Source organism: Falco naumanni, chromosome 5, assembly GCF_017639655.2.
Source record: "Falco naumanni isolate bFalNau1 chromosome 5, bFalNau1.pat, whole genome shotgun sequence".
Lineage (NCBI taxonomy): Eukaryota > Metazoa > Chordata > Aves > Falconiformes > Falconidae > Falco > Falco naumanni.
The window spans coordinates 60,202,856-60,218,098 of record NC_054058.1 but is presented as its reverse complement, the minus strand read 5'-3'; positions in this window follow the sequence as shown (position 1 = coordinate 60,218,098).

Sequence of the window (15,243 nt, the reverse complement as noted above, 5' to 3'; positions counted from 1 at the left end):
CCAGGTGCAGGACCTTGCACTTGGCCTTGTTGAACTTCATGAGATTCACATGGGCCCACCTCTCAAGCCTGTCCAGGTCCCTCTGGGTCTTCCTTTTCTTCCCTTTTTAAAAATGGAAGTTATGTTTCCCCTTTTCCAGTCAGTGGGAACTTCACTGGGCTGTCACAGTTGCTCATATAGGATGCATGGTGGCTTAGCCACTTCATCCACCAGTTCCCTCATGACCCACGGATGTGTCTCGGCAGGTCCCATGGATTTATGCACCTTCATGTTCCTTAGATGGTCTGGAACCTGATCTACAGTGGGTACTTCTTCATTCTCCCAGTTGCTGCCTTTGCCTTCTGCAATTTGGGTGGTGTGGCTGGAGCACTTGCCAGTGAAGACTGAAGCAAAAATGTCATTGAGTACTTCAGCCTTCTCCATATCCTGGGTAACCAGGTCTCCTGTTTCCTTCCAGAGAGGGCCCACATTTTCCCTGGTCTTCCTTTTATCACCAATGTACCTATAGAAGCTTTTTCTGTTGCCCTTGACACCTCTGGACAGATTTAATTCTGTCAGGGTTCTAGCTTTCCTAACCTGATCCCTGGCTGCTAGGACAATTTCTCTGTATTCCTCTCAGGCTACACCTCCTTGCTTCCACCCTCTGTAGTCTTCCTTTTTGTGTTTAATTTTTTCCAGGAGCATCTTGTTCATCCATGCAGGCCTCCTGGTGTTTTTAATACTTCCTCTTTGTTGGGACACGTTGCTCCTGAGCATGGGAGAGGTGATCCTTGAATACTGGATACCTAAGTCTTGTTTTTCCTATTAAGAAGCTGAGCCCAATCTTAATGCATGCATCCTCCCAGTTTGTCCACAGGACCTCTACACAGACATCATGGAAGGGCACTGTAGTAGATTTCTAAATCCAGTTCAGAACTGACGCTGAAAGTGCTAACTAAAAAGTTATTCCATAATAGCAGCTATGTTTTTGACAGATTATTCAACAGTAAGCAGTACATATAACAAAGATCCTGATTTATTTGTAATGTTTATTCAAAATGTCAGAACAAATTACTTCTATCCCATATAAACTCTGCTTTATAATTCCATCCATTTTCGTTAGGTTTTTAACACTGGTCCTAATTTGCATCTTTATGCTAAAGCATGAAAACAGAGCTCCTTTCCTTGAACATCCCCCTTTTTCTTTAACTTCAGTAGAAATGTCTCCTGTACAAGGAACACGAGATCAGAACATGGTAGCTACAGCAAGATCAAGTTAAATAATGGCATGCTAGAGAAAGCTCAGTGGCCTCCAGTGCTTTACATTTAAACCAGGCGATATTGTGCCTAAAGCTTAGCAAACATTGTGAGCTTCATTTTAGATGGTCCAGCTACAGTTTTCTGTGGGTGCCATACTAATTTCAAGAAACATTTCACAATCCCAGACTAGTAAAATAAGGGGTTGAAAAGGATCCCCTTGTTCCCTACAAGCCTCCAGACAAAATTGATGGCAGAAGTTGGTGAAGAAAAGGGCACATCTTTTAGGCTAGGCAGTTACAGCAGTTACCTTTAAGAATAAATCTCTGGGTATTTCTGTTTTGGTTAACATGCTAAATCAAAGGGAATTTGGTTCATGTGTATAGATGACCAACAGTGACATCTTAAAGACCAATCACAGCATACATCAACAGATCATCTCTTTAGAAGCGATGATTCTAAATATCAGCTTTAAAACGTTTATGGGGTATACACAGAGCAAATTTTGTGCTTCGACAGATGACATTCACTATCTTTTCCTTTTGCTTCATCCTCCACATTTGCCTCCCTCAGCCATATGTACAAAAGGCACTCTTTTCCCCCAGAACAGCTAAAAAGATTGCAATGACACTGAATATGACCTGATTTCACTAATATGGACTAGATGAAAGTGACAAAACAAAACCCCAACACAACAGAAAAAGAGATCACAGTGTAATTAGTGCTGTAAACCAAAGGTACTTCTCTTAGTCCCAGCACAACATCACACTAGTTACTTCTGATTCCTTTTGTTAAAAAACAGTAATGTTCCTTAGCTAGAAATTTGCATTTTATTCCTGATTACATTATGTATTCTTGCTGAGAAAGTGCAGAGGAGACGAATATTTAAGTATGCAAATCAAGCAAGACTGCAACGTTGCCAATTTCTTTCAGTCTATTTCTTCATCAGTTCACCGGAGCTTCACACGTAGCTTCCTCACCATTAATTGAAGTTATTTGCCACGTGCATCTCATGAACTCATTGTGGAAAAGCATAAGGCATTTTTGTTGGTTGTTTGTATTTACAATGCAAGAACATGCTGCTGCGCCGGTGGTTTCCGTGGATGTGGTGCCACTGATGTGAGCAGAAGCTGCTGTGACAGAGGACATCCCCTCTTCTTCGTTAGACGGGGTGGCAAATCTATTTCAGACATCGCCCGTCAGGAAATGGCATGCTAATTAACAAGCATCTGACACTGGCTTTAGTAAATATTTTAGTACTCTTCTTATATATTGCCATGAAGAACTTTAAATGTGGGCTTAAAGGAATAAAATCAAAGAAGTCAGAAATACCGTGTGTAGAGCAATATAGGTCCACAATTAGGACATACATCTTCCATTAGCAAACAGTAGTTATTTCTGTATCAGTTAATCAGGTAAAGATGCAGAACCACATATATGTGTCCAACACAGAGCACGTAAGAAGAGCAAGTGACTTTAGTTGACACAAAACCTGAAAAATGACCGATGCAAAGGGAAATAAAAAAAGTCTTCAGTGTGAAAATACTCATTACATCAAGTCTGCACAAAAACATCAAGATCTGGTTCAGAAACAGCCCACCTCTCACTGTCACCTTTAGTGGTTTTGAGATGAATACCTCTAGAAATGCCGCAGTGCCTACAGCCCCTCGTTCCGAGCCAAGCAGCAGCAAACAGGTGTGCTAACGCTGTGGGGTGAGCCCATGGAGACCTGTATTCTCACGTCTGCAAGTGATTGTTCTAATAAGCAAGGAAAAGAAATATCATGGACATCAAGTGTCCTTGACTGTCTGTCCTGAATTGCCATTACTTGCACCATTTACTGTGTTTGTATCTGTACCCTGGTGTGAAAATCTGAAGGAATGCTAAAGTCTTCAGCATAAATAACATATTAATGTGTTTTTCAGGAAGTACACATTTTTACCTGGAAAACTGATATATTTTCATCCAAGTGTATATAATAAACTCACATTTCTTTACATCCCACATTCTTCTTAAATAACCATAAAACTTTTTTTACAGAGGCCGTGATCTAATAAGGCTGCAGATTTACATTTTGATTTAAAAACAAGCAAACAAGAATCTATGCTTTCCATTGAACGAGGAAAATAAATTACAGTTTCAGCCCTCCTTTTGCTGTACTATGGGAGGAAAAAAAAGTCTTAAAAATATATCTCCAGAAAGCACAGCGAAATAACACACCATGGGGGGAGGACAGCCCTGTCAACAGGAGATTACAGACCTACCTGCGAGCGCATGTGCTGCAGGGAGCAATCCTCTGTAAGGCAGGGCATGGCCCCGTTACAACAAAGGTTGCATCTGTGGTTAGGCTCTTTGGAGAAGCACAATCCAGTGGCATTAGGCTGATTTATGAGCGTGCACAGGCGTTAGCATAGACCCTGGTGTCTGCACTCTTGTGCGTAGAGGTTTGGCCCAGAGCAGCCAACTCAGTGCCTGGGGAGGTGCTTCTGCGAGGCTTTTCCAGGTACCACAAGTTTTTCAATGCTGTGTTGTCTTGGGTGTTTACACAAGCAGCCTCAGCATAGCCAGCAGGGAGGGGTCTGGGGATGGCTTTTGAAGGGATGTCATTTCCATTGGCATATGCATTTGGCTTCTGTTTAAACCAATAAACATAACGAATATGTCATCATAATGCTTAAATGACTAATAATATTAAACCTAGGGAGGTTAGTAATGGTAAGCTAATCAGAAGCATATGTTTGGAGGTCAAAATGGTCCTGCTCACATCTTATCTATTCTCAGCTTTTAATCCGAAATAAGGCTCAGGTGATGGACAATTTAGACTTGAGGGAAACATATTTAAAAACCTACATGGTATTGAACAGCTTCATGAATGAATAAAAAAAAAAATATGAAGAAACAGAAAAAACGGTCAAAAGTAGTGTCTTGGATCAGTCGGGACAAGGAAATAATTTAGGTTTAAAGAAATGTAGAGCTGTGTAAGGCTGATGTGCAGAACAGGAAGCAAGCTTGGGTAGATGGTATTTATTTGGTGCAGAGCACCTTACTCAGTTATTCCACATCTGGCTTGTGGCAGACAGCTGGCGGCACCCTGATAGGATAGAGAGCAGCACAGGACTCCAGCAGAAGCCACATGTCTAAACGAGCCACTAAGATCCTGTGGAAGAATAAAGTCCTTTGGAAACCCCCAAAAGTGGAGTTCAAAAGGGTTTCCAGTGGATTAGAGAAAAGATAGTGATAGTTTGTCTCCAGCAAGAAGCTGAGTTGCTGTGCCTGGGATCCCCTCCATCGGTACCCCTCTGAGGCTTCTGGCAAATCTTGCAGGGTGAGGCTTAATCACAGTTTTAACCATTAAAAAAAAAAAAAAAAATTGTAATCCTCTTTCTCTAGCCAGTGATCAGAATTTTAGCTTTAGGAGAAAATCCGCCACCCAACAGCCTTATTATAAAATGGGACAAAGTGCCTAGTGGGGTTTCCCTCTTGTTTTCTTCTCTCACTTCTCAGATCGTCGAGGGAGCCTAGGTGAACAGCTTGTGCAAGAGGCCTCATTTTTAGATGAAAAAGTTATTTGAAATGAATCCTGCTTTCAGCTTTTTCTTTCATTTCTGGAAACTACCACTATGTTAGATTAAGATTGACAGCTTCCCCTCCTGCAAAAGCACAGTGAAGGACTGCCTTTACTGAATCACACTTGATTTGATGTTTCTTGCGTTTCTGTGTTTGAAATAATTTCCTACATGTAATTATACACTTAAGCAATATTTATGTGCATAAAAGCTATACAGTTTTCCTGTTTTCCAAAAGAGATTGGTTTGCCCTAGGAACATTTTGCCTTACTACTGTGTTTTTGGACTAAATATTGCTATTTAGGATACAAGTGAGGGAAAGAGACTATTAATTGTGCTTTTGAATGAATTGTACAAAAATATCCCACATGAGGCCACACAGTTATGCATGACAAAAAAAATGTGTACACAGAGTACAGGAGTGTAATTATATTGAACACTCACATGTAACAAAAAAATATTGGGAATTGGCACTGCTTTAATGATGTGCCAAATATATAAGTGATGCCTCTTTTATTCAGATTCACAGTAAATCTTCTGAATTTTGAACAATCTATCTACTACTGAGATGCTAGCATCTCACTCATCTGCTTCCTGACAAAAATCTGCTTCTGTCAGATTTTGAATGAATGTAACATTCCACAAAAGTTCCATGGTGGCCAAATCCTGCCGTGCTCACACAGCTCAACCCCAAAAGCAAATTGCAGGCAGTCAGAGGCTGCGTGGTAACGGTCTCCAGTCTTTGTTAAACCCTCCATCTCAGGGTTTAACAGCACAATTAATTAACAGCCCCTGGAGGCTGCAGGGAACAGTCCTACTTTAGTATGACTCATTTGATTATTTTGTCTGTGCGTGTGTGTTTCCCACTTAATACTCAATGTGATAGAGCATACAACCCCATGACCTCCAGTGAAATTGCTAGGACGTAAATGAGAACCGGGCTTAAGCTGTAATATTTGTTGTGTAAAGGTCTTTGTGAGTTAGCCTGTAAACAGCCACAGAGTGATGCAAACCGAACAGCTTTTAGAGCCTACTTTACCATGTTATTTTAGCAGCTGAAGTAGGATTTTACTCATGACAAATTTTCAGTGGTCTCATTCCTCATGCAGCCAATGGAGGCTCATAGCACTTCCAGGCTGGAGTGCCATAATTCCTTGAAGGCAGGTCTTAAAATGTTGCCACTTTGTTTAAGCAGCAAAATGTCCTGGATCCTTAATTTTTGCATATCTGGCTCTTTGAATTGAGGCACCTGGAGGGGTGTGCATCAGGAGGCAGACATGCACCCAGAAACAGCCTTTTCCTTCTGGGGTAGGACAGCGGTTGACAGCTAGCCGCACAGCTGGCACTAAACCTCATACAAGATACAGTGTCCCCAACCCCAAGGGGCCCCAGCACACACCCAGGAGGGAGTGCAATCCCTTTAAGAACCCAGAATTACAACTGGCCCCACCTGCTCTGGAGGGAAATGAAGCGTAGTTGCTGGGATTCAGCCCAGGGACCTTCATCAGAGCTGGCAGGTTTAAACGTGCCCCCAAAGCCAAGAAAGATGGTTTCATCCCAGCCCTGTGGGGAAGGGTGTGTTCTCCTTCTCCACAGCTAACAAACACCAAGAGGTTGCTTACAAGAGGAGGAAGCTGTTTCGTTAGAGATGTGAGGTCAATCCTATGGAGCCGAGAGGGGGCAACAGCTGCTTTTTGCTGTGAATTAAAAGGAAATTTCTCTTTTGTTTGCTAGCCTAGGGATAAAAAGCGCTCTATACTAGAGTGGTGGTGCTGTGGGCAGTCATCCTGGTGGGCTGGAAGCAAAACCTCCTGGCATGTGGTCTATTCAAGGTGAGACCCGTGCTGCTTGCTTGGGGCCTGGTGCTCTGTGCAGGTGCCCAGTATTTGGTCTTTGTGCATGCAGGGGATGAGAAGAGTTCCCCCCTGCTGACATGTGGTGGCATACAAAAGAGCCATGTGTAGAAAGCACTAGATGTTTGTGGCCAAGGTAAGTGAAAGTAGAGGTGCTAATTTAATCATGCTGCTGCGCTTCTGATCAAAGGAGCTCAGAATCATGAGAAAATCCCTTTTACAACTTAATGTGGTTGACAAGATGTCAGGTCTTTCAAATAAGCAATTTTTTATTTAAAACACCTTCTTACCAGGCTATGCAAAGATTTACAGGAAAACTGAGCATCTCTCTGTGAGCCTGCAAGGTCCTTGGAGCAATGGAACCAAGGAGTGATGCCATCCAGTATAACTAGCTCCAGTCGCCTGGTCTTTGATTTGGAGGTGATTTTGCCAGAGCTGGCTCTAAGCCCTGTTCTGCTGGGTTTGGTCCCCTCCTCCTCCTAATTTTATCCAACGTTTAATGGAAAAGTGCATTAAAACTACTCCTGGGTGCAGTTCAGAGCAGAGTCCCCTCCTCCATGGGGTAAGTCAGGCTCTTGCTTGAAATCTTGCTCTGGATAGTTAGTTTTGCCTTTTGCAATTGCACAGTTTCAGCTGTCAGAGATAAAAGGGCCTGCTCCCAACTTCCCTATAAACCTGTCTTCCCCTTTCTCCAGCCTTTCCCCTCTTTGCCTTTTCATGTTGTTTTTGCTGTAACGAGTAGCACAGTCTCTTAAAAACTTGGAGCAATGGGCTTAAACTTTCCTTACAGCGAAGTGGGCATCAAACCCCCACCTCTCAGTCCCTGACCAAGGGCTTCAGGCTACCAAGTGAAAGATGAGCTGCAGGTGACATAACCAGTTTGGAAGAAGAAAAGCCGCAGGTACTACTATGTTTTGTGGTGTCAGGTCTCACACTGCCAGTCAGCATTGACATTATAAATTACTGCGGTTTTTTGAGACTGAAGGGGATTTTTACATAGGTCTAATACAAAGGGAGATGGATCCTATTCAGGATGAGATACAGATTTTTCTGTAGTGGATCAAGCTGCCAAGTTTGAAGGAGCAGACATTTCAAAAGGTACATGAAATATCACAAAATGGAGTTATAGAACAGCTTTTCCCGACCCCTAGTCATTCAGCCTGGAAGTATGAGGTTTCAGGCTTCCCTTCACCTACAGCATTTTGTTTGTTTACTGTTCTGAATGTATTCTGCTTCTTGCTATAAATATCTGCTCTCTGTAACATGAATGTTCACATCCTCCATGATTTCCTGTGACGCTGAATTCCACACTTTACTATGCAAAAAGGCATTTCCTTTGTGCCCAGACTCTTTCACTCAATTGAAAACATCTATAATAAATGTTTTCACCTCACATAGTATTTGTATACGTTGCTTGGTATGCGCAAAGCTTCTCAATGGGGTGGAAAACCATGGAAAATCCAATAACAAAGACACTTTGAAAGTCAAGATTGTTCGAAACTGATAGATTTCTTACCACAAATACTGCTCTGTCAGCAACCATAGCTTTTGCCAGCTTTAATTTGTCTCAGTCTGTTGGTTGTCCTATGCAGGATGTTCCTGCACTGCTCCTCTATGGTTACAGAAAGAGGAAGGATCGCTTCTACCTGTGGCTGCAACCCACACAACCTTGCTGAAATTAATGACATGACCTGCCATCTGAAGTCGTTAATGTGACATTACAGCTATGAAGTCTGGGCCAGCTCTGGCTTGCAGGCAGGTGTACATGCCAAAGAATTTAATTAACATCAGTTAACACTGGACCGATAGGAACAGCCTCAGCAGAAACGCTCTCCCCACAGCTGGGGCACAGGCTTGTCTTATATGTGCTCTTGTGCTTGCTTAGATAGCCAGGAGGACCTGGGTCCTCAGCCGTACTCTAGGCAGAGCTGTAGCTGCTTAGCTCTATCAGTTTTCTCACTATTTTACTAGACTCATTTACTGGACTGATCTCCCCCTCCCAACCCAGGCTTCTGCTGATGGCACATGGGGCTATCTGTTTCCCTTGGTACAGAGATATTGCACAAACCTACTCAAAACCTGCCAGCTTTCCTTTGGCTTTCTTCTGGGAAGACGATCTGTACCGGGAGCCAGAGGAAGCTATGAGTTGCAATCTGGAGCCCATCCAGGGATGGGTGTTAGGAGCTCGCTGCGTTTCAGAGCTTTTCTGAAGAAGGCTTCACGCGCTCACCTTGTAAAGCAAGTATCCATTTTTTATTTCTCAGCCTGGATTGCTGAGGTGAGACTGAATAACTTCTGGCAGAGCTGGGGGTCAAATTCAGGCATATATTGCAGCAGATACAAGATTTGCACAAGCTTCAGCCATGCCTCTGAAATGGGATAATACCTTTTGTCACAGGGGAGCCCTAAAGATAACTTTGCTGATACTTGTGAGGTGCTCTGATTTCCCAGAAACTGACGCTTCGGAAGATTGCACGAGGAAGAAGTGATTATCTCCATTTCATGCAGCATAGTGCTTAGTCAGAGTGACACAGAGCCCCTGCATGGGAGAGCTGGAAGAATAGGACTGCTGAACAGCTGCCCGTCACGGAGCATCCTATGTACCAAATGAAGCAGGAGTTAATGGGGAAAACACCGTATGTGATCATGTAATTAGCAAATGTATCATAATGCCTAGGCATAAGGGAGCTAAATTAAGCTATGGATGCATAATCTAACCTGCACGTAAGTTCTCCATAAAGACTGTAACCCTTCTATTGTTACTGGTGGGTGCTCCAGGCAATAAACAATCCTGCAGTTAAATTTCCTTGCTTGTGCACATGGCTGCTAAATTCAGCATTTATTAGTGGTGCCTGAAAGGGAGACCGGTGTTATTGATGAGAGTCTGTAGAAGAAATAGTTGCAGTATCACAACTACCTCCCTGTAAAAATGGCAGGGAAAAAATTAACACTTAAAAAACGCTGTGCATGGGGAAGAATTCATAGTACGTTACATGGCACCTGAATAATTAGAAGATAGGATAGTTTTGAACAGAATAGCTCTGTAGGGTGAATGAAGGCTGCTTCCCCATATTTACCTATTATGAAGCTCCGTTCAGGTAGTTGTAATTGCTTGCTTGGTAATGGCATTATGAAGCTGAATTAATGGTGTGTACGACATATCTTAATGCTCAATGAAGGTGCTCCAATATTCCAGGCTCAGGGAGAATATTGAGTGCGAAAGATATATGTGAAGAGGGAAAGACTGATGCTCCCATTTTTCATTTTCATTATGGATGGACCTGATAACAGTCACCCTGTTTCACAGTCTGCCTGGGAGGAAATGATTTACATTTCTGCTTTGCAGCCTGTACCTTCCCTGGGTGAATGCCATAAAGGGTATCGTCCAGCTCACTGGTCCTTGAAGACCAGCTTCCTTGCTCTGAGCCATGACAGGTCTATGGTCCACCAAGATAAAGCTTATTAACGTATCAAGGCACTGTGATGATAAGGGGTGCTGACAGTGGAGGGGAACCCCCCATGCACTGAAGGATGCTGCAATGCTGCTATACAATCAGAGCTGATTTACATTTCTATTTCTCACAGAAGTTTTAAAATGTATGCAGACTTGAGTTATCAAATAAATACAATACCTGCACCTCTATCTTTGCCGAGTCTTCATGCTATATCAGCAGTGGGGTGACAGTCCTAAGCAGGATGGTGGCCTGAGAGCCTGATCTAAATCATATTTCTCCCACCAAGGTTTCTCTTGTTAACTACAGACACACAACACTGGCTCAGTGCAGCAATATTTTGCACTACATCCTCAGAGATGAGGCTACAAGGAGCATAGGTGGGTCCAATGTTGCCATCTGTAAGTGAAAAAAGTAATTTGTTGCCTCCTGCTGTTGCTGGGAGGTTCCATTCATTGCCATTTTGTGCTTTGCATGTGGAAGGTGCTACACAAGTGCATGTTTGATACAGATACTTGCCAGAGGCTTACAAAGCTTCCCATATGGCATCTCCACACAGTGCTCATGAACTTACATTTTCTCTGCATGGGACTGAGGCGATAAAATAATGTCTCTGTCAAACTGGAAGCCTCCAGGAACCAGCATTAATGCTTCAGAAATGTTTTAAAGGGTTTTCTTTATTTCATTTTTTTAAAAGCATCTGACAGTTTTCTGGCCTTTCAAATTCTGGTTCCAACTCTCATCCTAAACAGCCCCTGTCCCATCCCTTCAGTTTCTTTTTCTACTCAGAAAATGGGAGACAGGTTGAAATGGAAGAGCTGTGTTTTTAAAAGTGACACTTGCTGAATAACATTCCCATTTAAAGTTGGATTTGTTACTGCATGCTGAAAGTAATGCTTTCTTTCACTTCATGTCTCAACCTTTAAAAAACCAATGCAGGCTTTTTTGCTAACTGTAGACAAGGAATGGGTTTGTTCTCTTCCTAGCTTTAGCAATTTCCTCTTTATGGAGAGCAGTGTGCAGGGGGGTGGGGGTGGTACCTAAAAAGGAGAGAATTTACCTCTTGCCCCATCCCCTCCATTGCCCTAAAACCAAAAATTGCTTGCTGATTTTTAAGAGCCATACTAAATTTGAGTCATGTTTGTTTATGACTGAGAAGGATAATTTTCAGTCAAGCTTAATGACATATTATACAGTGATACATAAGGTCCTTTTCTCACTGAGGTAGGTACAAGCACTCCTCATCACACTTTCATAGCTCATTAATTAATTTTAGGACATCTCCAGAAGGCAAAATAAATGCTTGAAGCTTCAGAAAGATGTAACATATGGAGATGTAATACAATTGGTCATAGTGAGTTGGGCGACTTGACTAAACCCAGGTCTGATAACCTTCAGGACAGCTGTGGGTATCTGGTACTTCAGTTTACCTCCTGCACTCACCAAAAAGGCAACTGTAATTATAGCAGAATTGAAAGCAAACATTGTTTAAGAGAGCTGTTCCTTGGTTTGCCTGTCATACTGAAAACAGGACTCGTTTGGGACAAAACATTTTACCCCAAATGAAAGCTGGAAAATAAACCCAAGCATTTTAATAGGGAGGTTTAATTCAAAACTAAGTTTTACTTCAGAAAAAACACCAAACCAAACACATAATAATATAATTAAATATCAACCGATGGTTTTGTCTAAAGCCATAAAATATCTCAGTCATCTTCCCACTGCTGGTCAATCTGTGCCTTTACAACTGCTAGTTCTCAGTGCCCTGAAGTTTAAAGAATATTTCCCCCTACACCTACCAACTTTGTGAAGCGCAGGAAGCGTTTATCCCACTAAGAGAAGGAATATCAAGCCAGTGGGTTGTTTAAGAGCATGAGGGCAGCATTAATTTGGGAGGAGGACAAGAAGCTGTGAAAAAAAAGGGGAATTAAGCCCAGCTGTTCCCCTTCTTCCTCATGTGCACACCCTTCAGGGGATCAACCCCATGCATGCTGCAGAGCCTGCTGGTAGGTGGCAGGAGGCCTCTTGTTGTGGGATATCTCCAGCTTGAGGGCTGAACCCTGCGTCCTCATCCCCAAGGGTGCCATGACATGGCTGTGCCTTCCCCAAAGCCTGGTGGTGGTACTGTCAGCCCTGTTGCTGCCCCTTTGGGCCCCATCACTTACAAAATGCCAGCCAGGATTAAATTGTTTGCCCAAAGCTACAAGACAGCTCTGCAGCTGACCTGGGGTCATACTTGTGTCATGCAATGCCCAGCAAGGCATCCTCCCCTTCTTTGCATGGCTCCATTTGAGAAAGGAGCTCCATATGGTTAAATGGATGTATAACGTGGTAGAGATGTATGGATTCAGAATTTTATCCACGCTGTTGTGGTGATACAGAGTTGGGTCGGAACCAAAACCTTTGATCACACACACAGATTTGGGTGGTATTTGAAACCTTCTGAATTCTGCATCTGACTCATCTCTAGCTACAGACATGGTGGTTTATGGGTTTATTTCTATTTCTATTCCAGGGGGACATTTTCATGCATGCCTTGTAGCAGACAGAGGAGGCGGGGATCTCTATATGATTTATATTCAAGGTAATGCATACATAACTACATCTCTATTTCTCTAGCACATAGCAAGATATAAATTTAACTTTATTCATTTGCTGCACTAGGAAACAATGCAGCTCCCTTGGCAACACACCAGCCACAGACAGGAGTTAGGTAGAAGGGACATTCAAAGCCAGTCTCCTAACTGACTTTTTGAAGTTGTAAGCCATTTGTATCTGTAGCAGTAATGGCAGTAAATAGATTGGTTTAGGGACAGTAGAGAAAAAAAAAAAACCCTCCAGCGTGAATCTTTATCTAAGTAAATGCTGGAACAATTCACATGCTTTCTGAAGGTGCCCAAGAAGAAGCATTTCTTGTTTTGCTTTGGTAGACTGCTTTTCTAGTGAGACTGTTGAAAGCAAATTCCCCAACTTTTGATATTTTAAAAGGTTAAGACTTCTGGGGTTTTTTTAAGCCCAGTAATTTAATCTCTGTGTAACTGAAGATTGTATTACCTCGGAAGAAAAGTCATTTATTTAGCTGGGAATAGATGACCTTGTTGAATATGATTCACTTATCTGTGGTTTAGGTGAACAGCTTCTTTTAAACTGATCAGAAGCACAAGCTGTTCAGCTGGCTCTGGAAAAAAAAAAGTTATTTACTGTAAAAAAGGCAATGGCTGCTTCTTTTTGTGGAAAACATGAAATCTAACAGGTGTAAGGCTAAACAAAATGAATGTGAAAGGAAGAACACATTTCCATATGCTATTTTGAGGGCTCTGGGAGGTACTGAAGAAGTTACGACATGGAAAAGCAGTGGCACACACCCCCCAGTGGGATATTTCTGTTCTCCGACCCAGACACGCACCTCCCCAAGGGGCTACAGCAATACCAAACCATCCTTTGAATTTCTGGGGCAAAACACCAGGATGTAACAGGAGCTTGATGTCCGCATCGTGGAGGCTGCAGTGCCAGTGTGCACAGTGACAGAGCTCCCTCTTGGCTGCTCCCTTATCTCCGTGACCTAGGAATGGTCCCTCTGCCCAGATTTGTTCTTCCTCTAGCTGCTGCTGAAGCATCCACGAGCCAGGTCAGATTTAAGGTCCTTTTGAATTGCATTCATATATTTCTCAGCTGTGCCGCAGGATTATCTACTAGCTACTAACTCTGAGACACCTAAGCAGTGGATGTAGCTTACAGAAGGACCTATGTCATATCTTGAGATGACTTTGGCAGAAAAATGTGGGAGAGCCAACCTTTAAGGACCCCAGCTCACACAGTGAAAATCACTACTGCAGCAGAGACATACGGTTCGTTACACCATGCATGGTGAGAGCCAGGCACCCAGGAGAACAGTGCTGAGAAGTCACCATGCTGAGCAGGGAGCTGTCGTATCTAGCCAGGAGGAAATAGGAGAAAAGTGGGGCTGCAAAGCTGACTAACTTTTCACACCACTCTGACAGTGATTCTCAGTGGTATATCTCCTCCTGGAGCTAAACCTTTTGGCCAGGTCAGTCACAGAGTAGTCACCAAAAGGAGACATCATCTCATGCTTTGGTATATTCAAGAAAGGGCTGGCAAACCCCCCCAACCTGGATGTCCACATTACTCTAGAGCACTGCAAATAGCACCAGACATGTTAATTCAGGCAACTGAAGCTGCCTTGTGCACTCCAGGAAACCAACCAAGTGTCCCTTCACCAGTCCTTCAGAAAATCCCTTGAAAGCCACAGAGCCACGGTCTCATGAGCCTCGCACACCTTTCAAGACCGCCTCAAAGGCTGGGGTGCTCCTGCTTAGCTTTGCCCTTCAACACCAAGTGAAATGCTGTTGGTCTCTGTTGATGATGGATTTCATCCCTCTGGAGACTGGGATGCACATTTTGAGCAGGTGTTACAGTAATAGCACCTTACTGCAGATAGGTTTAAGCTAATTCTTCAACGGCCAACACTGAATCAAAGCAGGCTCAGAACAAACTGCAGCAATTCCCACCCTGCTCTTCTTGCACCTGCTCGTGCACAATGGTCTAAAACAGCACTGTTAGCTCGACAGGTGTGAACCTCTCATCCAAACAAGTATTACTGGACACAGAAGTTTAGGTTACTCCGTCCACACAGATGACCAAATACTGCTAGTTCCACATAATGACAGAAACGTCACCGATGTAAGCCTGGAGCCAGAGAGTAAAATCTATCCCCTCTCCATCCAGCAATGCCCTGCACCCCAGAAGTCTCTGCTGTGCAAACTGCTGGATTTACAAGGGTCAGCATATTCCTCCAGGCCCCAAGGGTGCTGTTAACAATACAGCTAAGCAAAGACAAGAGCTAGCTGTTGCTGAAAGGCATGATCCCACTTTCACATTCTTCCTTACAGTTCCCGCTTGGCAGTAGCTCTTGACTCACTGAACTGTCTCCGGGCAGACAGGGCAGCGCCAGCGCCAGGAAAGTGGTGTGAGTGCCCACTGAGTGCAGGGAGAGCCACGGGGATGCCACTTTCAGGGACAATTAGCTATTTAATCAAGTTATCCGCAGTGTCAAATTGCACCCCCAGAAATGGCCTCGGGCCTTTTTCAGCACAACTTTCCTTTAACCAAAAGCTC